Source organism: Zea mays, chromosome 3 (genome assembly GCF_902167145.1).
Source record: "Zea mays cultivar B73 chromosome 3, Zm-B73-REFERENCE-NAM-5.0, whole genome shotgun sequence".
Classification (NCBI taxonomy): Eukaryota; Viridiplantae; Streptophyta; class Magnoliopsida; order Poales; family Poaceae; genus Zea; species Zea mays.
This window is the reverse complement of record NC_050098.1, coordinates 236,429,801-236,454,367: the sequence shown is the minus strand read 5'-3', so window position 1 is coordinate 236,454,367 and position 24,567 is coordinate 236,429,801.

The window sequence follows — 24,567 nt, the reverse complement described above, 5'->3', positions numbered from 1 at the left end:
ATAAAATGCGTACTCACCTGTTTTCTCTCCATCCAAGCATTTGGGAGATTGTGGAAAGTGGAATGAAATTTGATAGCTCGGATAGCCCTGTGTTTATTAATGAACAGATTCATAAAAATGCACAAGCTACTACTGTGTTGCTAGCCTCTTTGTGTAGGGACGAGTATCACAAGGTGAGCGGCTTGGACAATGCCAAGCAGATCTGGGACACCCTCAAGATCTCTCATGAGGGAAACGATGTCACCTTGCTCACCAAAATGGAGTTGGTGGAGGGTGAGCTTGGACGGTTCGCAATGATAAGGAGCGAGGAGCCGACACAAACATACAACAGGCTCAAGACCCTTATCAACAAAATAAGGAGCTACGGGAGCACGCGATGGACGGACCACGACGTCGTCCGCCTAATGCTAAGGTCATTTACCATTCTTGATCCTCATTTGGTAAACAATATACGTGAAAATCCCAGGTACACCAAGATGTCGCCCGAAGAAGTTCTTGGGAAATTCGTTAGCGGGCGAATGATGATCAAGGAGGCGAGGTACGTGGACGACGCCTTGAATGGTCCGATCAATGAGCCGCAACCCCTTGCTCTCAAGGCAACACGAAGCAAGGAGGCGCTACCTAGCAAGGTGGCACAAATTGAGGCGGCCGGACTTAATGATGAAGAGATGGCTCTCATCATCAAAAGATTCAAGACGGTGCTTAAAGGTCGCAAGGGACAGCCAAGCAAGACCAAAGCCAAGGGGAAGCGCTCATGCTTCAAATGCGGTAAGCTTGGTCATTTTATTGCTAACTGTCCCGACAATGATAGTGATCAGGATCAAGGGAACAAGAGGGAGAAAAAGAAGAACTATAAGAAGGCAAAGGGCGAGGCTCATCTTGGCAAGGAGTGGGATTCGGACTGCTCTTCGTCCGACTCCGACAATGAAGGACTCGCCGCCACTGCCTTCAACAAGTCATCCCTCTTCCCCAACGAGCGACACACTTGCCTCATGGCAAGGGAGAAGAAAGTAAGCACTCATAATACTAGTACTTATGCTTCTTCAAGTGAGAATGAGTCTAGTGATGATGATGAGATAGATTACTCATGCTTATTCAAGGAATTAGATAGAACCAAGGTAGACAAAATTAATGAATTGATTGATGCCTTGAATGATAGGAATATACTTTTAGAAAAGCAAGAGGATTTGTTGTATGAAGAACATGATAAATTTGTAGAAGCTCAGAAATCTCTTGCTCTAGAAATTAAGAGAAATGAAATGCTCTCTAGTGAACTATCTTCTTGTCATGAAACTATTGCTAAGTTAAAGAGTTTTAATGATGATTTAAATGCTAGACTAGAAGTAGCTAGTAAATCTAATTCTTGTGTAGAAATTGTTGAAACTTGTAATAGGTGTAAAGATTTTGACATTGATGCTTGTAGTGATCATTTAGTTTAAATTTCCAAATTAAATGATGAATTAGCTAGTCTTAATGCCCAACTTAAGACTAGCAAGAATGAATTTGACAAGCTAAAATTTGCAAGGGATGCCTACACGATTGGTAGACACCCCTCAATTAAGGATGGACTTGGCTACAAAAGGGAAGCCAAGAACTTGACAAGCCATAAGGCTCCCATCTCCGCCAAGGAGAAAGGGAAGGCCCCTATGGCTAGTAGTGTGCAAAAGAACCATGCTTTTATGTATCATGATAGGAGACATACTAGAAATGCAAATAGAAGTTATAATGTTTTTGATTCATATGTTTATGATTCTCATGACATGTTTGCTTCTAGTTCTTTCTATGTGCATGATAGGAATGTTGGTAGGAGAAATGTTGTTCATAATATGCCTAGGAGAAATGTTGTTAATGTTCCTAGGAAAGTCAATGAACCTTCTACAATATATCATGCTTTGAATGCTTCCTTTGCAATTTGTAGAAAGGATAGAAAGGTGATTGCTAGGAAGTTAGGGGCAAAATGCAAGGGTGATAAAACTTGCATTTGGATCCCTAAGGAAATTGTGACTAACCTTGTAGGACCCAACAAGAGTTGGGTACCTAAGTCCCAAGCCTAAATTTGCCTTGCAGGTTTATGCATCCGGGGGTTCAAGCTGGATTATCGACAGCGGATGCACAAACCATATGACGGGGGAAAAGAAGATGTTCACCTCCTACGTCAAGAATAAAGATTCCCAAGATTCAATAATATTCGGTGATGGGAATCAAGGCAAGGTAAAAGGGTTAGGTAGAATTGCAATCTCAAATGAGCACTCTATCTCTAATGTGTTTTTAGTAGAGTCTCTTGGATATAATTTGCTATCTGTTAGTCAATTATGCAATATGGGATATAATTGTTTGTTTACAAATATAGATGTGTCTGTCTTTAGAAGATGTGATGGTTCACTAGCCTTCAAGGGTATTCTAGACGGCAAGCTTTACTTAGTTGATTTTGCAAAAGAAGAGGCCGGTCTAGATGCATGCTTAATGGCTAAGACTTGCATGGGCTGGTTGTGGCATCGCCGCTTAGCGCATGTGGGGATGAAGAACCTCCACAAGCTTCTAAAGGGAGAACACGTGATAGGTCTAACCAATGTTCATTTCGAAAAAGATAGACCTTGTGCAGCTTGTCAAGCAGGGAAACAGGTGGGAGGCTCTCATCACACCAAAAATGTGATGACAACATCAAGATCCCTGGAGCTGCTACATATGGACCTCTTCGGACCCGTCGCCTATCTGAGCATAGGAGGAAGTAAGTATGGTCTAGTTATTGTTGATGACTTTTCCCGCTTCACTTGGGTGTTCTTTTTGCAGGATAAGTCTGAAACCCAAGGGACCCTCAAGCGCTTCCTCAGGAGAGCTCAAAATGAGTTTGAGCTCAAGGTGAAGAAGATAAGGAGCGACAACGGGTCCGAGTTCAAGAACCTTCAAGTGGAGGAGTTCCTTGAGGAGGAAGGGATCAAGCACGAGTTCTCCGCTCCCTACACACCACAGCAAAATGGTGTGGTAGAGAGGAAGAACAGGATGCTAATCGATATGGCGAGGACGATGCTTGGAGAACTCAAGACCCCCGAGTGTTTCTGGTCGGAAGCCGTGAACACGGCTTGCCACGCCATCAACAGGGTCTACCTTCATCGCCTCCTCAAGAAGACTTCGTATGAGCTACTAACCGGTAACAAACCCAATGTATCTTACTTTCGTGTATTTGGGAGCAAGTGCTACATTCTAGTGAAGAAGGGTAGAAATTCTAAATTTGCTCCCAAAGCTGTAGAAGGGTTTTTGTTAGGTTATGACTCAAATACAAAGTCGTATAGAGTCTTCAACAAATCATCGGGTTTGGTTGAAGTCTCTAGCGACGTTGTATTTGATGAGACTAATGGCTCTCCAAGAGAGCAAGTTGTTGATTGTGATGATGTAGATGAAGAAGATGTTCCGACGGCTGCTATACGAACCATGGCGATTGGAGAAGTGCGGCCACAGGAACAAGATGAACGAGATCAACCTTCTTCCTCAACAACGGTGCATCCCCCAACTCAAAACGATGAACAGGTTCATCAAGAGGAGTGTGATCACAAGATGATCATGTGATGGAGGAAGAAGCACAACCGGCACCTCCAACCCAAGTTCGGGCGATGATTCAAAGGGATCATCCCGTCGACCAAATTCTGGGTGACATTAGCAAGGGAGTAACTACTCGATCTCGATTAGTTAATTTTTGTGAGCATTACTCCTTTGTCTCTTCTATTGAGCCTTTCAGGGTAGAGGAGGCCTTGCTAGATCCGGATTGGGTATTGGCCATGCAGGAGGAACTCAACAACTTCAAGCGCAATGAAGTTTGGACACTGGTGCCTCGTCCCAAGCAAAATGTTGTGGGAACCAAGTGGGTGTTCCGCAACAAACAGGACGAGCACGGGGTGGTGACGAGGAACAAGGCTCGACTTGTGGCAAAAGGTTATGCCCAAGTCGCAGGTTTGGACTTTGAGGAGACGTTTGCTCCTGTGGCTAGGCTAGAATCAATTCGTATCTTGCTACCATATGCCGCTCACCATTCTTTCAGGTTGTACCAAATGGATGTGAAGAGCGCTTTCCTCAACGGGCCAATCAAGGAGGAGGTGTACGTGGAGCAACCCCCTGGCTTCGAGGATGAACGGTACCCCGACCACGTGTGTAAGCTCTCTAAGGCGCTCTATGGACTTAAGCAAGCCCCAAGAGCATGGTATGAATGCCTTAGAGACTTTCTAATTGTTAATGCTTTCAAGGTTGGGAAAGCCGATCCAACTCTTTTTACTAAGACATGTGATGGTGATTTGTTTGTGTGCCAAATTTATGTCGATGACATAATATTTGGTTCTACTAACCAAAAGTCTTGTGAAGAGTTTAGCAGGGTGATGACACAGAAATTCGAGATGTCGATGATGGGCGAGTTGAACTACTTCCTTGGGTTTCAAGTGAAGCAACTCAAGGACAGCACCTTCATCTCCCAAACAAAGTACACGCAAGACTTGCTGAAGCGGTTTGGGATGAAGGACGCCAAGCCCGCAAAGACTCCGATGGGGACCGACGGACACACCGACCTCAACAAAGGAGGTAAGTCCGTTGATCAAAAAGCATACCGGTCAATGATAGGGTCTTTACTTTATTTATGTGCTAGTAGACCGGATATTATGCTGAGCGTATGCATGTGTGCTAGATTTCAATCCGATCCTAAGGAGTGTCACTTAGTGGCGGTGAAGCGAATTCTTAGATATTTGGTTGCTACGCCCTGCTTCGGGCTCTGGTATCCAAAGGGGTCTACCTTTGACTTGGTTGGATACTCAGATTCCGACTATGCTGGATGTAAGGTCGATAGGAAAAGTACATCGGGGACGTGCCAATTCTTAGGAAGGTCCCTGGTGTCGTGGAACTCTAAGAAACAAACTTCCGTTGCCCTATCCACCGCTGAGGCCGAGTACGTTGCCGCAGGACAGTGTTGCGCGCAACTACTTTGGATGAGGCAAACCCTCAGGGACTTTGGCTACAATCTGAGCAAAGTCCCACTCCTATGTGACAATGAAAGTGCTATCCGCATGGCGGAAAATCCTGTTGAACACAGCCGCACAAAGCACATTGACATCCGGCATCACTTTTTGAGAGACCACCAGCAAAAGGGAGATATCGAAGTGTTTCATGTTAGCACCGAGAACCAGCTAGCCGATATCTTTACCAAGCCTCTAGATGAGAAGACCTTTTGCAGGTTGCGTAGTGAGCTAAATGTCTTAGATTCGTGGAACTTGGATTGAATTGTAGCATACATGTACTTATGCTTTTGATCATGTTCCTTTTTGCATTTTGTTGCTTATTATGGTGCTCAAGTTGTACAAACACTCCTTGGACCTCACAAGTCCGTTGCAAAGTGATGCACATGTTTAGGGGGAGATGTGTTACAACTTGACCCTTTGAGACTAACCATGTGCTTGAGTTTGATGATTTAGTCTCGAAGGAGGATTGAAAGGGAAAAGGTGGACTTGGACCATGAAAGACTTCCAGTGCACTCCGATGAGAGGGTAACTTATTCCAAGTTCATCTCATGAACTCTTATTGCCATCTGCTCTTCATTGAAGATTTTGGTGAGGCAATGGGGTTAATGGGCCAAGATTGATCCTGTTTTGGTGCTTGATGCCAAAGGGGGAGAAAATAAAGGCCAAAGTGATAAATGGATCAGCTACCACTTGAGAAATTTTGAAAATAGTAGATTAGAGCTTTTGTGTTGTCAAAACTCTTGCATTGTCTCTTTTGTCAAAAGTTGGCCTCTTGTGGGGAGAAGTGTTGATTATGGGAAAAAGGGGGAGTTTTTGGAATCTTGAATCAATTTTCTTTGGAAAACCTCTCTTTATGTCTCTACAAGTGGATTTGACTTAGAGATAGGATTTTGTGTTTGATTTGCAAAAACAAACCAAGTGGTGGCAAAGGATGATCCATATATGCCAAATTGAATCAAAATAAATTTGAGTTGTTATTTGAAGTGATATTGCACTTGTTCTAGTTGCTTTATGTTGTGTTGGCATAAATCACCAAAAAGGGGGAGATTGAAAGGGAAATGTGCCCTTGGGCCATTTCTAAGTATTTTGGTGATTGAGTGCCAACACAAGTGCTTAAATGAGAATCTATGCCCATGAATGGACAAAGTGCAAATCAAGAGCAAAGGTATGTTTCTAAGTCTTAGTACATTGGTTTTGTGTACTAATATACTTGTCTAAGTATTAGAAACAGGAAGAAGAAGAAAAGAGAAGAGTTGGTTGTGTACAGCCAAGAGGCTGTTTCGGTCTGGGGCACCGGACTGTCCGGTGGTGCACCGGACAGTGTCCGGTGGTGCACCGGACAGTGTCCGGTGCGCCAGGTTGCCTCGAGCGAAGTGGCCGCTCTCGGGAATTAGCCGACGGCGTACGGCTAAAATTCACCGGACTGTCCGGTGTGCACCGGACTGTCCGGTGAGCCAACGGTCGGCCGGGCCAACGGTCGGCCGCGGAATCTGCGCGCGACACGTGGCCGAGCCAACGGTCGGAAGGGGGCACCAGACTGTCCGGTGTGCACCGGACATGTCCGGTGCGCCAACGGCTCCCGCATCTGCAACGGTCGGCTTCGCCATTCAAGGAAGGAAATCGGGCACCGGACAGTGTCCGGTGTGCACCGGACTGTCCGGTGCGCCTGATGACAGAAGGCAAGATCAGCCTTCCAGAATTGCTCTCAACGGCTCCTAGCTGCCTTGGGGCTATAAAAGGGACCCCTAGGCGCATGGAGGAGAAAACCAAGCAACCTTAGAGCATTCTTTATCATCCACACTCAGTCTTTGCGCATTCATTTGTCATTCTCAGTGATTCGAGCTCCGTTCTAGTGAAAACTTTGAGATAGTCTTTTGAGCTCGTTTCTTGGCCGTGTGTGTGCGCATTTTGCTGTGGATTTGTGTGTGTTGCTTCCCTCCCTTACTCCGTGCTTCTTTGTGAACTTTAAGTGTAAGGGCGAGAGACTCCAATTTGTGGAGATTCCTCGCAAGTGGGATAAAGATAAGCAAAGCAAAACACTGTGGTATTCAAGTTGATCATTGGATCGCTTGAGAGGAGTTGAGTGCAACTCTCGTCCGTTGGCACGCCACAACGTGGAGTAGGCAAGTCTTGTACTTGGCCGAACCACGGGATAAATCACTGTGTCTTCTCTGTGTTGAATTCTTTGTGATTATCGTATTGTGCAAAACCTTCTCTCTAGCCACTTGGCGATTATTGCGCTAACACTTAATCGAAGTTTTGTGGCTATAAGTTTAAGTTTCACAGGATCACCTATTCACCCCCCCTCTAGGTGCTCTTAGAACCCTTCGGGGGCCAGCCTACGAACCCCTGATCAGTAGTGGGCGCGGAGCCTGAGTGGCCTGAGGCGGTTGTCGAACCCATCCGAGGGGCCAGCCTTCAAACCTCTGACCAGTGGTGGGCGCGGAGCCCGAGTGCTCTGAGGCGGTTGTCGAACCCTTCCAAGGGGCCAGCCTTCGAACCTCTGATCAGTAGGAGGGCTCGGGGCCCGAGTGCTCTGAGGCGGCTGTCGAACCCTTCCGAGGGGCCAGCCTTCGAACCTCTGATCAGTAGGGGGGCTCGGGGCCCGCTTCCTTCGCGGAGAAGGATCCCTTTCGGAGTATCCCCTTTCCCGGTCCCTGTAGCAAGAGAGAGAAAGGGGGAGAGAAAAAGGGATATGAATTTGAACGACGTGGCGCACCTTTTTTGACGCGGTCATTATGGCGGAGGTGAAGCGTCGCCCACTTTGCCTCCCAAAGGTGTCGCCTGTCCTGCCGCAGAGTTAATGCGACGGGACGAGTGGTTCGCGGGGCAGCCGTTGTGCGTGCGCGAGCCGTTCGAGGAACAGAACACGGGCGCGTCGTCTTCACGCTGTGGGAGAGGGCTCTCTCGCTGTCCCAGGAGGGGACGTAAGCTTGCAGACGACTTGACCGCTGCTTCCGCCCGTCTGCCGTCGCCATTACTGCCGGCCCACTTTTGGCCATATCGACCATCGCGCCTCCTCCCGCGGCTGACTGACTCGTGATCGATGTGCTCGGTTGGCACTGTTGGGCCATGCGCAGGGTTGCCTCGAGTCGCGGCACCGGTTCCGCAGCCGAGAAGGCGCGGTACTGGCGCAAGTGGCGGTGTAGTTTCCCGCACGTAGTAACCAGCGCGTCGGTTACATGACGTGTGGGTCTGGGCCCCCATGCTGGACGCGTCGGAGTCGAAAGGGTGCGCCCCCTTGGTACGGTTGCATGCCGCCTGCATGGCGGTCCGCCCTTTCACCTGCCGGTCTGGGCGAAAGTGGAGGAGCGCTTGTAACCGCTGGGCAGTTGTACGCTCCGCGCGAGGCGGTTTGGCTCCTTTTGTCCTGGGCCAGCTTGCATGACGCGTGGGACCCAGCCCCCGTGTCGTAGGGGGAGGACCTTGGAGCGTGTTGGTGAAGACTCAGCCCGTGACGGCTGAGGACGCAAGTGGGGAGATTCGCCTTTAAAAGGAGGGTGACCCCCTTGGATGGCAACCATGTCTTCGCACTCCCTTCATGCATCGCGTCCTTCCACCTTCCGAGCCCCCGGATGGGGAGCGCCCGCGGTTCTTCCGTCTTGTCGTCGTTGGAGGAACGCAACTTCGCGGAAGTTGGTACCTTTCAGCCATCGCTCGGCTTCAAGGATTTTCATCACGCAGCCCGGCTGCATCCCCTCGCCGGTGGTCACCCAAGACGGTGACCACCAGTTCGATGGTGGGGAGAAGCGAGCCAGGCTGCGGCCTCTGCCCCTCCCTCAGCTTCAAGGATGTTCATCATCAGTGCTGGGGAGGGGAGTGCGCCGAGTTGGAGCCTGTCTCCACGCGAGCAGCGACCCGCTCCTTCCCTCAGTGATCGGGGGGGAAGGGTGTTCGCCGTCCGCGGCGCTGGCAGCTGCCGCGTGTCTGGCTCTCCGGCCTGAGCGGCTTCGGCGCTGCTTCCGGTGCCACCTTCCACCGAGGCAGCCGGAAGAGGTTTCTCCGCCGACGAGATAGTCGGTGCCTCCCGCGGACTGACCTCCGGCTCCACGGCCTTGGTAGCTTGTCCTCGCCCCTCGAGTGGGGTCGTGGGCGAGGGCCTTGTCGCATCAGCGTCTGCCCTGAGGTCATCGCTGCTGCTGTCTGGCCGCCCGGAGCGGAGGTCGTTGTCGCTGCTGCAGGAGCGGGTGGCTGTGAGCCACCTGGGGTTTCGTCGCCCAGCAGGCCCTCCAATGTGGGGGGGTTGTTCGTACCTGCGGGGGCGGAACCGGAGTTCCGTTTGTAATGGCACCTTGAGTGCCGGTGTCTGTTCATTGCGGCTGTTGGGGCCTGAACATGTATGTATTTTGGCATGAAGTCGTGTTTCTCCCTCATTTCGAGCACTAGGACTCGCCTGTCGGCTAACTGAACCGCTTAACCAAGTGTGAGTTGCCTTGTGCGAAGGTGACGAGTGAGGTATCCGTATCCCGGAGGCGTAGGAGTCCCTCGGCTCGGTCGGCCTTGCCGCCCGAGGCTTCTCTTGCTTAGTTAAAGGAAACCCTCGGCCGCTCTGCGATGAGCCAGAGCCAGAGGCAGCGGTGCCAGCACGGACAGAGGCGGAGTTGGCTCGAAAAGAGGCTTTGTCGGCCGGAGCCTGGCCGGGCCGTCCACTTGCGGAACCGACGCCGGAGTCGGGTTGCCGAGGCCATGAGCCGGGCTGACGTCCTCGGGGAACAGCTGGCTGAGGCTACGGAGCGGCCGGTTGAGCCGTCTGCTCGGGTAGGGTTCCCTGAGGAGACCCTAGCGGCGATGGCCCAGGCGTGGTGCCGACAAGTTCCTTCGAGGTGGAGATCCTCCGACCGTGTTGCCGTCCGAGGCCGGGTCGGATTCCACCGAAGGTGGAGTTGACGCCGAGGGTGCTGCTGCTCCCCACTGATGTCTGATCCTGTAGGAACAATTTATCTTGTAGTGTGCGTATGTTTTTTGCGGCCGCCGAGGCCCAAACATATCGTTGTCGTGTTGTAAAGTTGCGTTTCTTTTCCCCTTGTTTCGAGTATCTAGACTTATTTGTCGGTAACAGAATTGTTTGTCCGAGCGAGAGTTACTTTTCACGGAAGGTGATGAGTGAGGTATCCGTATCCCGGAGGCGTAGGAGTCCCTCGGCTCGGTCGGCCTTGCCGCTTACGTGTACTCTTACTCGTCCGTTGGATTCTGTCATCGATATAGTCGAGAAGGCACGAAAAATCGTTTTGGCAGAAAAGTTTTCGAGCATTAAGACTTGTTCGGTCAGCGGAATCGCTTATCCGAGCGTGAGTTACTTATCGCAGAAGATGATGAGTGAGGTATCCGTATCCCAGAGGCGTAGGAGTCCCTCGGCTCGGTCGGCCTTGCCTGCTTACGTGTACTCCGTCGTTTTCAGGATCCCACTTTCGAAGCAGTCAAAAAGCACGAAAGACGTTCTGGCAGAAAGATTTTTTCCGAGGAAAATTTTGACGCAGAGGGGGTTCGCCCCTTCTAGCCCCCGAGGGAGGGTCGGGCTTTGCTGAGGCAAGGCTGACCCTTCCTTGACGGTTAGACTTTGTTGGCGTATGTAAACGAGGTGTATGAACGACTTGAAAACATCTTAAGGGTAGAAGCGACGTAGCTGTCGGATGTTCCAAGCGTTGCTGTAGACCTCGCCTTGACTGTTGGTCAGCTTGTATGTTTCGGGCTTCAAAATCTTAGCGATGATGAATGGCCCTTCCCAGGGAGGCGTGAGCTTGTGGCGCCCTCGAGCGTCTTGTCGTAGCCGAAGCACCAAGTCACCCACCTGGAGGTCTCGGGACCGAACCCCTCGGGCGTGGTAGCGTCGCAGGGACTGCTGATACCGCGCCGAGTGTAGTAAGGCTATGTCCTGAGCCTCTTCCAGCTGGTCCAGTGAGTCTTCTCGGTTGGTTCGATTGCTTCGGTCGTCGTACGCCCTCGTCCTCGGGGAACCGTATTCTAAGTCTGTGGGCAAGATAGCCTCGGCCCCATAGACTAGAAAGAACAGCGTGAAGCCTCGCTCGGCTCGGCGTTGTCCTTAGACTCCAGACCACCGAGGGGAGTTCCTTCATCCATCGCTTGTCGAACTTGTTGAGGTCGTTGTAGATCCACGGCTTGAGTCCTTGCAGAATCATGCCGTTGGCACGCTCTACTTGCCCATTCGTCATGGGGTGAGCTACGGTGGCCCAGTCCACCCGGATGTGGTGATCCTCGCAGAAGTCCAGGAACTTTCTGCCGGTGAACTAGGTGCCGTTGTCGGTGATGATGGAGTTCGGGACCCCAAAGCGATGGATGATGTTGGTGAAGAACGCCACCGCCTGTTCAGACCTGATGCTCTTTAGGGGTCGGACCTCGATCCACTTGGAGAATTTGTCGATGGCGACCAGCAGGTGCGTGTAGCCCCCGGGTGCCTTCTGCAAGGGACCGACGAGGTCTAGACCCCACACAGCAAACGGCTAGGTGATGGGTATTGTTTGCAGAGCCTGAGCGGGCAGGTGGGTCTGCTTTGCGTAGAATTGACACCCTTGGCAGGTGCGTACAATCCTAGTGGCGTCGGCCACCGCGGTTGGCCAGTAAAAACCCTGTTGGAAGGCATTCCCAACGAGGGCTCGAGGTGCTGCATGGTGACCGCAAGCCCCCAAGTGTATTTCTTGTAATAACTCCTGACCTTCGGCGATGGATATACATCGCTGGAGGATGCCTGAGGGGCTGCGGTGGTAGAGCTCCTTCCCGTCACCCAGCAAGACGAACGACTTGGCGCGCCGCGCCAGTCGCCGAGCTTCGGCTCTGTCGAGGGGTAGCTCTCCTTGGTGGAGATATTACAGGTACGAGGTCTGCCAGTTTCGGTTAGGCGTGACCCCATTCCGCTCTTCCTCGACGCGCAGTGCCTCACCCTCGGGGGCCGAGGGTGCCTCGGGCTGAGCCGAGGGCACCTCGGGCAGGGCCAAGACCTTCTCGGGCTCGGGCGTGTCGTCGGTCTTGACTGAGGGTTGATGTAGGTCTCGGGAGAAGACGTCGGGAGGGACTGTTGTCCGCCCCGAGGCTATCTTAGCCAGCTCGTCCGCAGTCTCGTTGTATCGTCGGGCGATGTGATTGAGTTCGAGCCTGAAGAACTTGTCCTCCAGGCGCCGAACCTCATCGCAGTAGGCTTCCATCTTCGGGTCGCGGCAGTGGGAGTTCTTCATGACTTGGTCGATGACAAGCTGCGAGTCGCCACGAGCGTTGAGGCGTCGGACCCCTAGCTCGATGGCGATGCGCAACCCGTTAACAGAGCCTCGTACTCGGCCACATTGTTGGACGCCGGGAAATGGAGGCGCAGCACGTAGCGGAGGTGCTTCCCGAGGGGTGAGACGAAGATCAGGCCCGTGCCCGCTCCTGTTTTCATCAACAACCCGTCGAAAAACATGGTCCAGAGTTCCGGTTGGATCGGAGCTGCTGGAAGCTGGGTGTCGACCCATTCAGCCACAAAGTCTGCCAAGATTTGGGACTTGATGGCCTTCCGAGGGGCGAACGAGATTGTATCGCCCATGATCTCCACCGCCCACTTTGCAATCCTACCCGAGGCCTCTTGGCACTGGATGATCTCCCCCAGGGGGAAGGATGACACCACAGTCACCGAATGAGACTCGAAGTAGTGTCGCAACTTTCGCCGCGTCAGAATTACCGCGTACAGTAGCTTCTGGATTTGCGGGTAGCGGATTTTGGTCTCGGACAGTACTTCACTAATGAAGTAGACCGGCCTCTGGACGGGCAATGCCTGCCCCTCTTCTCGTCTCTCGACCACGATCGCGGTGCTGACCACCTGAGTGGTAGCGGTGACGTAGATCAAGAGGGCTTCTCCGGCAGCGGGGGGCACCAAGATGGGCATGCTTGTGAGGAGCGCCTTTAGGTTCCCGAGGGCTTCCTCGGCCTCGGGGGTCCAAGTGAAGCGCTCGGTCTTCCTCAAGAGGCGGTACAGAGGTAGGCCTCTTTCGCCGAGGCGCGAGATGAAACGGCTCAGGGCCGCAAGGCATCCCATGACCCTCTGTACTCCTTTCAACTCCTTTATGGGGCCCATGTTGGTGATGGCCGCGATTTTCTCCGGGTTGGCCTCGATGCCCCGCTCGGAGACGATGAATCCCAGGAGCATGCCTCGGGGGACTCCGAAGACACACTTCTCCGGATTGAGTTTTACGCCTTTCGCCTTGAGACACCGGAATGTCGTTTCAAGGTCGGAAAGGAGGTCGGAGGCTTTCCTCGTCTTGACTACGATGTCATCGACGTAAGCCTCGACCGTTCGACCAATGTGCTCTCCGAACACGTGGTTCATGCACCTTTGGTATGTCGCACCCGCATTCCTCAAATCGAATGGCATAGTAACGTAGCAGTACATGCCAAAGGGTGTGATGAAAGAAGTCGCGAGCTGGTCGGACTCTTTCATCCTGATTTGGTGATACCCTCTTTGATGAACCCTGCAGCCATCAGCTTGTGGATCTCCTCGCCTATGGCTCTGCGCTTTTCTTCGTCGAATCAGCGTAGAGGCTGCTTCACGGGTCGGGCTCCAGCTCGGATATCCAGCGAGTGCTCGGCGACATCCCTCGGTATGCCAGGCATGTCCGAGGGACTCCACGCAAAAACTTCGGCGTTCGCGCGGAGAAAGTCGACGAGCACTGCTTCCTATTTGGGGTCAAGCTCGGAGCCGATCCGGATCTGCTTGGAGGCATCGTTGCTGGGGTCAAGAGGGACGGACTTAACCGTCTCAGCTGGCTCGAAGTTGCCGGCGTGGCGCTTCGCATCTGGCGCCTCCTTGGAGAGGCTCTCTAGGTCGGCGATGAGGGCCTCGGATTCGGCGAGGGCCTCGGCGTACTCCACACACTCCACGTCGCATTCGTACGCGTGTCGGTACGTGGAGCCGACGGTGATGACCCCGTTGGGGCCCAGCATCTTGAGCTTGAGGTAGGTGTAGTTGGGGACGACCATGAACTTGGCATAGCATGGCCTCCCCAGCACTGCGTGGTAGGTTCCTCGGAACCCGACCACCTCGAACGTGAGGGTTTCCTTTCGGAAGTTGGAGGGAGTCCCGAAGCAGATGGGCAGATCGAGTTGCCCAAGGGGTTGGACGCGTTTCCTGGGGATGATCCCGTGAAAAGGCGCCGCGCCGACCCGGATCAAGGACAGATCGATCTGCAGGAGCCCGAGGGTCTCGGCGTAGATGATGTTGAGGCTGCTGCCTCCGTCCATGAGGACCTTGGTAAGCTTGATGTTGCCGATGACAGGATCGACAACGAGCGGGTACTTCCCTGGGCTCGGCACGCGGTCGGGGTGGTCGCCCTGGTCGAAGGTGATGGGCTTGTCGGACCAGTCTAGATAGACTGGCGCCGCCACCTTTACCGAGCAGACCTCTCGGCGCTCTTGCTTGCGGTGCCGAGCCGAGGCGTTCGCCACATGCCCACCGTAGATAATGAAGCAGTCGTGGACCTCGGGGAACTCCTCTGCCTTGTGATCCTCCTTCTTGTCGTTGTTGTGGGCTCTGCCACCTTCCACCGATGGCCCGGCCCTGTGGAAGTAGCGCCGAAGCATGACACATTCCTCAAGGGTGTGCTTGACGGGACCCTGATGATAGGGGCACGACTCCTTGAGCATCTTGTCAAACAGGTTGGTGCCTCCGGGAGGCTTCCGAGGGTTCCTGTGCTCGGCGGCGGCGACAAGGTTCGCGTCGGCGGCGTCGCGTTTCGCTTGCGACTTCTTCTTGCCCTTCTTCCTCGCGCCGCGCTGAGCAGACGCCTCGGGGACGTCTTCCGGTTAGCGCCCCTGAGGCTGCTTGTCCTTCCAGAAGATGGCCTCGACCGCCTCCTGCCCAGAGGCGAACTTGGTGGCGATGTCCATCAGCTCGCTCGCCCTGGTGGGAGTCTTGCGACCCAGCTTGCTCACCAGGTCGCGGCAAGTGGTGCCAGCGAGGAAAGCGCCGATCACATCCGAGTCGATGATGTTGGGCAGCTCAGTGCGCTGCTTCGAAAATCGCCGGATGTAGTCCCACAGGGACTCTCCCGGCTGCTGACGGCAGCTTCGGAGATCCCAGGAGTTCCTAGGGCGCACGTATGTGCCCTGGAAGTTGCCGGCGAAGGCTTTGACCAGGTCGTCCCAGTTGGAGATCTGCGTAGGAGGCAGATGCTCCAGCAAGGCTCGGGTGGCGTCGGAGAGGAACAGGGGAAGGTTGCGGATGATGAGGTTGTCATCGTCCGTCCCACCCAGCTGGCAGGCCAGCCGGTAGTCCGCGAGCCACAGTTCCGGTTTTGACTCCCCCGAGTACTTGGTGATGGTAGTCGGGGTTCGGAACCGGGTCGGGAACGGTGCCCGTCGTATGGCCCGGCTGAAAGCTCGTGGACCGGGTGGTTCGGGCGAGGGGCTCCGATCCTCCCCGCTGTCGTAGCGTCCCCCACGCCTGGGGTGGTAGCCTCGGCGCACCTTCTCATCGAGGTGGGCTCGACGGTTGCGGCGGTGGTGCTCGTTGCCGAGGCGACCCGGGGCCGCAGGCGCGGTGTTTCGCGTGCGCCCGGTGTGGACCGAGGCTTCCCGCACGAATTGGGAAGTCACGGCGCGATGCTCCGGGGGGTACCCCTGCCTTCGGGAGGCGGAGCTCTCGGCCCGTCGGACCGCGATATCTTCCAGGAGATTCTTGAGCTCTCCCTGGATACGCTGCCCCTCGATGGTGGATGGTTCCGGCATCGCTCGGAGTAGTATTGCTGCTGCGGCCAGGTTCTGGCCGACCCCACTGGAAGCCCGGGGCAGCCTTGCCATGGCATCGTCGGCGATGCGGTGCTGGACGTCCTGGGCCAGATGACGCGCTTCTCCAGCCGGTGCTCGGCCTACCCACTCCTGCCCGATACTTTGCCGAAGCTGCACAAGTTGTCCTGCTTCCTCGTCGAGCCTGGCCTGCATCTCGCGGATTTGCTCGAGCTGTGCGTCCTGACCCCCCGCAGGGACTGGGACCACAGCTAGCTCCCGAAGGATGTCAACGCGAGGCGCAGACCTAGGGGGATCGCCGTCCTCCGACATACCAAGGTGGTTGCCTTCGTCGAGACCCCCTAGATCGACGTGGAAACATTCGCGACTTGGGCCACAGTCCTCGTCGTCAAGGCTGTGGCCATCATCGGAGCACTCGGAGAGGCAGTAATCACATGCGGTCATGAAGTCCCGCATGGCACTGGGGTTATCGAGCCCAGAGAAATCCCAACCAGAGTCGGGGTCGTCATCTTCCTCGGAACCCAGGAGCCTGTAGGTCGAGACGGCCGTCAGTCGGTCCCAGGGTGACCGCATATGATACCCCGGAGGGTTTGGACATGCCTTTATGAAAGCGTCCACCGAAGCGGGGTCGCTTGGTGGGTCGCAGCTGAATTCAAAAGGCATGGAACGGGAAACGGACGGTACCTCTTGATCGACGGGCGGTGACGAAGTTGCGTCGGGGACGGACTGCACCGTTGTCTCAGGTACGAGGCTGACGCCCAGCAAGTCTTTCGCGAGCGTGCTGGCGTCGTCCGTCTGCTTGGGGTTGGCGTGTTGCGGGGAAACAACGCTCGTCTTCGTCTCAGACACGAGGTCAACGCCCGACGTGTCCCCCGTTGGGGCGCCGGCGCCGTCGACTCGCTCGACAGCCGACGAGGTGCCGCTTCCTGCTTGGCCATGCCTGCCTCGTCTCCTCCTCCGTCGGCGGGGAAGGTGACGGGACAGACCCGGATGTTGCTCTTCCGCCACGTGGGGAAGACGTCGTCGATTCTGCCGCCGGCGGGCGGGCTGACGGCCGGCATTATTGTTGTCGCGCGGCGGAGGAAGGAGTATCATGTCGTAACTGCCGTCGAGGGACATGAACTCAAGACTCCCGAAACGAAGCATCATCCCGGGTTGAAGAGGTTGCTGGAGACTACCCATCTGGAGCTTGACGGGAAGCTGTTCGTCAACACGCAGCAGGCCCCTACCTGGCGCGCCAACTGTCGGCGTTTCGACCCCGGGGGGTCCCTGGACCGACGAGTAAATTGTCGCCGCGTGTCCCAGCCCAGATGGGTCGGTGCGAGACGGAGCATGAAGGGGGGAGAAACAGCAAAGGGGAAACCCGCGACCTCCGTGTTGTCCTGCGCCCAGGTCGGGTGCGCTTACAGTAGGGGGTTACAAGCGTCTGCGGGGGAGAGAGAGAGAGACTGTCCGCCAGCCCGTTCTCCTGCGCGGCCAACCATCTCGTACGAGAGCCCTGGACCTTCCTTTTATGGACGTAAGGAGAGGGCCCAGGTGTACAATGGGGGGTGTAGCAATGTGCTAACGTGTCCAGCAGAGAGGAGCCAGAGCCCTAAGTACATGCTGTCGTGGCAGTCGGAGAGGTTTTGGCGCCCTGTTCATGTGATGTCGTGGCCGTCGGAGGAGCGCTTGAGCCCTGTGGAAGTACAGCTGTCGGGGCTGTCGGATCCTTGCTGACGTCTCCTTGCTTCCGTAAGGGGCTGGGAGCCGCTGTTGTCATGGAGCACGCAGGGTGCCATCATTACTTGTTTACCGGGGCGAGCCAGATGGGACGCCGGTCTTGTTCCCCGTAGCCTGAGCTAGCTAGGGGTAGGGTAATGATGGCGCCCCCTGTGACGTGGTCGGTCCGAGCTCGAGGTCGGGCGAGGTGGAGGCTCCTTCGAGGTCGAGGTCGAATCCGAGCCCTGGGGTCGGGCGAGGAGGAGACCGTCTTCCGAGGTCGATGCTGAGTCCGAGCCCTCGGGTCGGGCGAGGCGGAGTCCGTCGTCCGAGGTCGAGGCTGAGTCCGAGCCCTAGGGTCAGGCGAGGCAGAGTCCGTCGTCCGAGGTCGAGGTTGAGTCCGAACCCTGGGGTCGGGCAAGACGGAGACCGTCCTCCGAGGTCGAGGTTGAGCCCGAGCTCTAGGGTCGGGCGAGGCGGAGCTTCCTATGGCGCCCGAGGCTGGACTTAGCTGCTGTCAGCCTCACTCTGTCGAGTGGCACAGCAGTCGGAGCAGGGCAGGCGGCGCTGTTTTCCTGCCAGGTCGGTCAGTGGAGCGGCGAAGTGACTGCGGTCACTTCGGCCCTGTCGACTGAGGAGCGCGCGTCAGGATAAGGTGTCAATCGATCCTTGCATTGAATGCTCCTGCGATACGGTCGGTTGGCGTGACGATCCGGCCAAGGTTGCTTCTCCGCGAAGCCTGTCCGAGCTGGGCCTCGGGCGAGTCGAAGGTACGTCCGTTGCTTGAGGAGACCCTCGGGCGAGTCGTGAATCCTCCTGGGTCGGCTGCCTTTGCCAGAGGCTGGGCTCGGGCGAGGCGAGATCGTGTCCCTTGAGTGAACTGAGCCTTGACCTTAATCGCGCCCATCAGGCCTTTGCAGCTTTGTGCTGATGGGAGTTACCAGCTGAGATTAGGAGTCTTGGGGGTACCCCTAATTATGGTCCCCGACACCTTCACAGAGAGGCGTCATCTAGCATGGAAGAGAAAGTATTGTGAACACTGGTTTTTGTTTCATTGTGTATACATGCCATTCCATTATGTATAAGACATGTACGTGCTTACCAGTGGTGGTCACCCTTGGGTTGCGCTGGTGTGGTACATGTGCAGAAGCTAGTTGAGATGGGTATCCCAGAAGATCTAGTGAGAAGTACTTGAAGAGTGTCGATGGCGACAAATAAATATGGGTGTCTATTTAGGACTTGTTCAGTTAGGGGCATTGAATACCCTCAAATCCTCCAATCAACCCCTAACCGAACAAGCCCTTAGGGGTTCTTCTTCGGCTGCCAACGACGGGGAAGCTGGCTGCATAGGAGAGGAACAACGTCGGAGGGAGCCGGTTGAAGACGAGGTGCGAGAACATAGATCTCGTAAAGGAGGATAACGGATCCATAGACAACATCAACATGACAATATGAATAGGGCATTTTAGACATATCCACTGACGAGACCCACTCATCCGATAAAAACATACCAGATGATATATTTTGACAAAGACAATGAATTCAAACAACCCATTTTTATAATTAACACGAGCCGCAACGTATTTTACAAACTGACAACGAAGACCCATTTTTACAAATTTCTCCCCCATCTAGAGATGACAATGGGTACTCGAAACCCGATACTCGATGGGTAAAAACCTTATTAGGATATGGATTTGACGAATTTTGTACCCATAGGTATTTTATTGGATGATTTTCTATACCCAATGGATATGGTGGGCATGAGTATATTCTCTCTTGTCTCATACCCGCTACCCGATGGAAAGCCCGCTAAGTTATGACATTGGATCCGGATTATTAGAGGTGTTTTATATAAAATAAAATTCCAAAACATAACCCTAATTTCCTATTATCCCTATGTCCCACCCACCTAGACCACACTCGGCGGTCCGCAGTCTGCGCTATTTAAATGAGTATATTTTGCATTTGATACTTAGTTTTATGATTTAAATAAAGGTGGGCATTCTGATTACTCGAAAAATTCGAGTCGGATAATTTGGATAATTCAAATTTCGGGTTCTGAGAATCGTTACTCAAAATTACAATGGTTTTACATTACCTAAAAATTCAGGTACCCGAAAGTTCAGGTTCGGGTATTCCCAAACTATCTGAATTGTTGTGTCACCTTCGTAAAAAACATGTACCCTATCAAATTAGTAAAAAATAGTGTGAATAATGATATACATGCACATAAAAACATAGAGAGTCTGCAATCATAATTTTGCAAGTTCATACACACTTACACATAATTATAGATACACAAATTAGTAATCAATAATGACATGAGTACATGACACATTAAAGTTTGGGTAGTTCGGATATTTTGGTATCGGATGGTGGTACCCGAATTACCCAAAATAAATTCGGGTTTTACAAGTTGCCACTCGAAATTCCCGAACAAACTTCGGGTCTTGGATGTTCCAAACTTCCGAGTTTGGGTTAGGGTATTTTGGGTTACGTGTTTTTTTGCCCAATCCTAGTGGGGTAGGATTGACAGTGGGTAAGATACCCGGTGGACACACAAATCCATACCTATACCACTACAGAAAAATACTCCATACACGTACCAACTACCTATTATAGGTAAAAAATACTCATACTAATAATACAATAGACATGATCATTTGAATCGCAAAAATAAGTAACAAATACAAAATATTGAAACTCCCATATCTCATCAATGTTAAAAGATGCTAAAGTAGCATATTGTTTTTGTGACGAAACCTTCCAAGTTATTAGGCCCACCTACAGTTGTCCTTGTCCAACGGACCTTGGCAACCCTGTAGATGCACGTAATCACTCGACAAGCTCGATAACTGTATCCTCATTTCCTCACCCAAGAGCGCTTCACGCGTCACACAGATATTACATCACATCGGAGGAACGAATAAGCAGAAATGATTTACAATAGCTTAATTTACATTCATCAAAGTTATAGAGAAAGAGTACTATAGTTATTACAAACCAGGGTGTACGAGTGCATAAACTAACATTATTACAGACTTGGGAGGCAAAAACCCCTCCCGCATAAAACTATATTGTTTTTCAAGTGGGAGGCCAACATCCTCCCGCGGCTTCACTGCTGAGGTTCTTCTTTGGGCACCACCCTAGAACAAAAACAACAAAAGTCTGTTGTTTCCTCACCTACAACAACATGGGTTTGAAAACCCTAAGTACGGAGTGTACTTTCGCAAGTCTTACCCGTCAAAAGAAAAGACTCTCAAGGATATGCTGACTTAAGGGAGTCAAGGTAAGGCTTAATCAAGAATCAAGACTCTGTTTGCAAAAGTGCTTACTAATAGTGGATCCTTAAAAATTCATTTTACTTGTCAGGTTAAGTACAGTTACCTGCATCTAGAGTTCTTTCTACCCTAGTTCAAGCACTTGGCCTATACTAGTCGTCTTTTATCATCCCCTTTCAGTTCACTGGAATGCTACGTGTAGGGTAGTGACCAAGTCTTCATGTCCGAGAAGTAACGGTGATCCGAATCGATTAATACCTAGCTAGGGATCTCCAATCACACGACATATGTAGCACTTAACCCTTGCATATGTCAACTCGACACCTGGTTTCTTAAGACCAAACCGGGTTCACGCCAATCGAGAGCACAGATACACCACCGTCCAGCCTCTTGCCACGCAGGGTACACGCTACTCTTGTCATCTCTCCACTCCCATTGTGTGTTGGCCTTTCTGGTATTAGTCTGCCCGAGGCAAAGCTTACCCATGACGAGGCATGTGACCAGTTAAAAGGTCCTCAATCAGCAAGCCTACATCGACACGGTCCTTAATCGACTCAGACGGAGACACTACACCGAGACTCTCTTCTCGTGCAAGTCACCCGTCTGGTCTCAGCTTTATCATTTAAAATCTCAAAGTTTGGTAACTGGCAGAGGTACATCTTGTTCGATGTTGAACCCATCATGGCCATGATGGATCCACCATCAAGTTTTATTTTTGAAAACATCCCAATCCACTTGAAGCATCATCTTTTGTTTAAAACAAAACATTTGTTTTTCTAAAGCAGGACTAAGCATCAGAAAACCCTTTTAATAAAACAGGTAATCAAGGAATGGTAATCAGCTTTCAAGGAAGGAAATGCATCAATTGTTTAGCACCCAACTACTATCACCTAATGCATCAAACAAGGTGATAAAAGATTTTAAAATAGCAAGGAGGTGGCAAATGCACCGGGGCTTGCCTTGTGTTGTAGGAGAGTAGGGCTCTGTTCCACAGATGTCAAAAGAAAAGCAGTTCCCGGTAGGTGGGTTTTCAGTTGATGGAGCAGTCTCCTCTTCTTCAATAGTTATTTCTTCATAATCATATATAACCATGAATGCTCATGTAATTCTTATGAAAATGCAATGATAGAAGGGATACATCAAGTTGTATCTCGAATACAACTTTCCTTCACGGTTTACTAGGGAAACTATGGTCTTCTAGGTCAACACCTTAGGGCTTGTTCGTTTTGGTGATAATCCACATGTATTGGATGGGATTGAGCCGGTTTAAATCCATAACAAGTCAAATTCATCCCAATACACTCCAATACACATGTAATATCAATAACCGAACAAGCCCTTAGTAGGGTTAGACTGTTTTACCCTAAGGAGCTAGGGTTTTGGGTTTGGGAATAAAAAATGTCCAACACATGTCAAACTTCACCTGTGGGTTCTAATTATCAAATTAAGTTTATCCAAAAAGTTTTATGATTTTTGGAGTCTTCAAATAATTTCTAAAATTCCAAAAGTCTAAGGTTTGGCCTTCTTAAATACTACATAATTCCTGGTTTGGACTACAATTCTTGGAATTATTTTTATTAAATACTAGAGAAATCTAGGAGTCCAACAAAATTGGTCTCATATTTTTATCATTTTTTTTAATTTTCTATGAATTTCCTAAGTCTGGTAGAAAAAGAAAAAGGAAAAAGGTGAATAGTAATGGGTTGAAACTAGCCCAAGTCGGCCCACGCACAGGCGAAAGCGCGCCCGCGGTGTCAAGTTTACACAGAGGACCCTGGTTATTTGAAAAACCCTTAAAGAGGCCATTGCACTATTTCTCTGTGTCACTGACATTTGCAGATAGGCCCTTCCCTTTCTATTCCTTCGCAAGGTGAGATCCCCGACCGTGGACGGTGGAGCAGTGGCTCTGGCGAGCTTATACCGGCCGGAAAACACAAAGATCGGACCCCTAGTTCGGCTGACACCTAATTCCACTCTCGGTGACACTAATCCCTCAACTAATTGCATGATTTGAGCTTGAAATCTTTCTGTTCACGGTGATGGCGCCAACCGAGGACAATTCAAGGTGTTCCCGGTGATCCTACGTGTTCTAGCTCAATTGGTTGGGTCGAGAAGCATCAAGAGCACACAAGAGTGCTGAAACAAGAGCGAGGAGGGTGTGAACGGACCTGCAGAAAGCTGGCCACGACGAGCTCACTCACGGCGGTGCAGAGAACAAAATTGGGGGAAATCCCAAACTGGGGAGCTGTGGGGGACGATTGGAGGTGAGGGCTGGTTCACTGGGTGCACAATTACTTAGCGGAGCAGGCTAGGGCACCAATTTATAGTGTCCAAGGGCGGTGGCACCCAATTTTGGAATGGCGCGCTGGCGGCCGGAGAGAAGGGAGGTCACTGGCGCAAGTGATTCGTGGCTTTCACCGTGGCATGACCACCGGCGATGAACGGACATGCTAAGGCGATTCACTGCGACGTGGTAGAGCACCTAGGCACGTGGCACCCGAGCGATAGGCGGCCAACTCCGGTGAGGTTATCTGGACCGGCCGTAAGGCGAGTGGGTACGGCGGCCAGGGCGAAACAGTGTCCCAAGCTCATCCCCAGCGCCAGATTTTTCACCCGAGGAGAGTTATCTGTGTTTAACTGGGCGTGAATCGCGACGCCAGCGTGAATCCGGGCACGAGATCACCGGTGGCGAGGGTGGTTGAACCTGAGATCTTATTCAGTTTACTGTACTATCAGACCTTCATCAGAGCGTCTGACAGACCGATTTGCAGGGCCTATATCTCATATTTTTATATGACAACTTGTTAATCCTCCTGTAATAAAGTTGTTGATCTACAATCCAACTTTGATCTTTGAAAGTCGCCTAGAGGGGGGTGAATAGGGCGAATCTAAAATTTATAAACTTAAGCACAACTACAAGTCGGGTTAGCGTTAGAAATATAAACGAGTCCGAGAGAGGGCGCAAAACAATCGTGAGCAAATAAAGAGCGAGACACGATGATTTGTTTTACCGAGGTTCGGTTCTTGTAAACCTACTCCCCGTTGAGGTGGTCACAAAGACCGGGTCTCTTTCAACCCTTTCCCTCTCTCAAACGGTCACCTAGACCGAGTGAGCTTCTCTTCTCAATCAAACGGAACACAAAGTTCCCGCAAGACCACCACACAATTGGTGTCTCTTGCCTTGGTTACAATTGAGTTTGATCACAAGAAGAATGAGAAAGAAAAGAAGTGATCCAAGCACAAGAGCTCAAAAGAACACAAATATCACTTTCTCACTAGCCACTATTGATTGGAGTTGTCTTTGGACTTTGGAGTGTCTAGAATTGAACGCTATAGCTCTTGTAATGTGTTGAAGGTGGGAAACTTGGATGCCATTGAATGTGGGGTGGTTGGGGTATTTATAGCCCCAACCACCAAAATATGGCCGTTGGAAGACTGCTGTCGCATGGCGCACTGGACACTGTCCCGTGCGCCAGCCACGTCAGCAGACCGTTGAGGTTCGACCGTTGGAGCTCTGACTTGTGGGGCCTCTGGGCTGTCCGGTGGTGCACCGGAGAGGTCCTGTAGACTGTCCGGTGCGCCAACTGCGCGTGCTCTGACTCTGGCACGCACTGTAGCACATTGAATGCGGTTGCAGTCGACCGTTGCGCGTGAAGTAGTCGTTGCTCCGCTGGCACACCGGACACTGTCCGGTGCATCACTAGACAGTCCGGTGAATTATAGCGGAGCGCCCTCTGATTTTCCCGAAGGTAGCGAGTTCAGCGTCGAGTGCCCTGGTGCACCGGACATTGTCCGGTGGCACATCGGGCAGTCCGGTGCGCCAGACCAGAGTTCCTTTTGGGATGTTTTTTGCTCTCTTTGTT